Source organism: Delphinus delphis, chromosome 1 (assembly GCF_949987515.2).
Source record: "Delphinus delphis chromosome 1, mDelDel1.2, whole genome shotgun sequence".
NCBI classification, from domain to species: domain Eukaryota; kingdom Metazoa; phylum Chordata; class Mammalia; order Artiodactyla; family Delphinidae; genus Delphinus; species Delphinus delphis.
In genome coordinates, this window is record NC_082683.1 from 149,232,740 (window position 1) to 149,235,691 (window position 2,952).

A 2,952-nucleotide genomic window follows, 5' to 3' on the forward strand; every position below is an offset into this window, starting at 1 on the left:
TAGGAGCAGCGCCCGGTAGTTCTTCAATTTGAGTTAAATTAGCGCCTTGGGCGGGGCCAGGGCTCTGAATCTCCGAAAGAGATGGGTGGAGAAGGGCTTTGCTCACACCAGGTGCTGGGCTGGGTAAGGGCGGGGGCTCCATCGTCAGTGGCCTCTGGGGACCCAAGCAGAGGAAAGAGGGATCCTGGGCAAGGAGAGGAGCTCTCCGGTGCTGGACGCTGGTGGGGCGGGGGGAGCTGCAATGAGTCGCCAAGTGGAAATGTAAATATCTGCTTTCTTAAGTAAACAAAAAAATGGAACTGAAGAGAGAGCGGAATGGTTAAGAGGCGCAGGCTTTGCTCCCCGGGAGTCTGAATTAGTTTAAGTGGAAATTAAGCGCACTTGAGTGCTACAAAGCTGAGCTGTATGTGCGTTGGATTTTGAGTTTGCTCCCGGAGCTGAGAAATAGGGCCCACACAGGGACATGGTGTCTTCAACTAGGAGGTCTGTCAAATGTCAACAAGAGGATGGGAGAATAAAAACCACAGTGTGTTATCTCCTAGGAAACTCTGTAATATGAAAACAGCAAGTGGGAAACCACCCCAGAAAACAGGTCAAGAAACACAACAGGGAGTGAACATTGTTTTTACCGTGTTTGCATGAGAATCGCTTTCCTCTCCAGGGTTTTCCTTATATACCAAGGACACCTCTTGAATTCAACTTAGGGACTATTGTAGTGTGACTACAGATAGAAAGTCACCATCCTGTGGAGTATGCGTGTGTGTCGGGCCGGGAGAAAGGTGACAAAACAAAAACTGAGCACCAGAAAGCTAAATGATAGTATGGTGGATTTTAAGAGGAAGGTTTGTTAGAAGACCTTAACTATATGCCAGGGGTTTGCCAGGCTGGCCACACCTTAGAATCGCATGGGGTTTGTCAGGGGCGGGGGGTGTTTTTAAAATCCAGATGTTCAAGCTACACCTGACAAGTTAAATTACAATCTCTGGAGATAGGACCGGGCATCAGGATTATTTAAAGCGCTCCAGGTAATTCTACTTTGCAGCCAGGTTGAGAACCACAGAGCTATATGGTGCTGGTCAGAGTGAAGATCCACCCAGCCCAGGACTGTCTCTGTCAAAAACACTAAAGGAGACTGATGAGAAGGCCACTTACTCATCTTCAAGGAGAGTAACTCAAAGTACATGTTTCCCTTAAGTAATTTACCTGATCTGGTTAGCAGAGTCCTAGCCTAGGTTTCCTATGCCCTTCAAACACTTTACCTAATTAAATGGAATCCCTGACTTGGAATTATGCCTTGTACCACAGACCAGCTGTGGAATCCATGACCCCTATCCTTTCCAAAATGCTTTCTGATCACTCTTTATTGGTTTGTATGAGCTTTATAAGGAGGAAAACAACAGTTTTGACAACAGCGTTTTCTCTAACTCATGCTTACTGTACTGAATGGAACCTTGTGTCACCCAGTGCGTTCCAGCCCTGTACAGATTCCAGGAAAGGAACTCCTATAGGCTTTCATGACCTATCAGTATTAAAATGTTCTAGAGTTTAGAAGGGGGGTAGGGGAGGTGCTTTTAAAATCATCTAATATGATCTTCATATTTGATATTAAAACACCTTATTTTTACTCCCATATTTGACATAAAAACACAAAGTATATCAGGGCCCAGCAGTGTTTTAGAAGTAATACCAGGTCTTCATTTATTCTTCCAAAGAGCCTCCCATGACCTTAACTACCACTCCCTTCTGCCACATCATCATAGGCAGGTAATGTACATTCCTGCTTGAGCTCATAGAATTCGTGTGAAAGGCAAGGTGGCATCATAAAAAATAGTTGAAGGTCAAGTCCAGTTATGGAACTGTTAGAAGACTTCACTTTGAGGCTTAAGACTTAACTTAGAGCTCTCTAAGTTTTTATTAAGTGAATATAATAGCTTTTTATCCTAAGAAAACAATGAGGTCTGCAAAAAAAAAAAAAAAAATGTCTCTCACCCAGCTTAGCCACACTAAATGCTCTAAGCATTTACCTTCCCAACTACTTAGTTGATAATACATTATTTAAAGGAACTTTTATGAGAAATAACTGGGTGGACTCTTTAGTAACACTTTTAGTAATACCACTCCCAGGAAATTTCAACATTTCCTCAGAATGTTGCAAAAAGAAAAAAAAAGAAATCCAGTATCCATTTATGCAATTTAGCAAAAGGTTCTATAACAAAAATCTATACATGATTAAGAAAAATTAAATATGCAAACTCATAATTTACTGAAGATTGTTTTGGCCTCCATTTGTTGTGTTCCAGTCACTTCATATACATTATATACAATTTTTCCAATACAACTTCATGAAGTGGAGACAACTGTCCACATTTTATAGATGAGGAAACAAGCTGTGTAGGCAAACAATTTACCCACATCTGTGCAGCTACTAAGTGACGAGGCCAGAATCTAAATCCAGTTTGTCTGATTCCCAAAAGTACACTTACCTATCTTACCCTACCACACTACATCCTTTTTGTTGGAATCAGTCAGCAAAGGTTTCTTCTGTGTGGAGGACACTGAATTAGGCAATTTGGGGAGGTGATCTGAGACCCAGCTGCATCTGGTGTCAGCAGTGGTGCTGAGCCTTCATACTTGATCTACCAAAAACCAGCTATGTATTCTCAGGGACTCATGTACCCATTGATTAAGAAAGAGTTTGGGACTAAAATAGTCTCTGTAGAGCTCTCCAATTCCAAAACAGTGTTTATATAACTAAATTGAAAAACATTCAACAAAATAGAAAATAGATCTATGATTTTGGCAGAGGTTAGAAAACACGGCTCCCACCGCTGTCCCAGGAACCATCCAATGACTACATCAAAGGTTTTTAATAAATTGAGGGCCACTTAGTACTCAGAAGCACACTAAAAAGGTGCCAATACTTGTGTTCCAGAATCTGTAACCTAGGAGAGA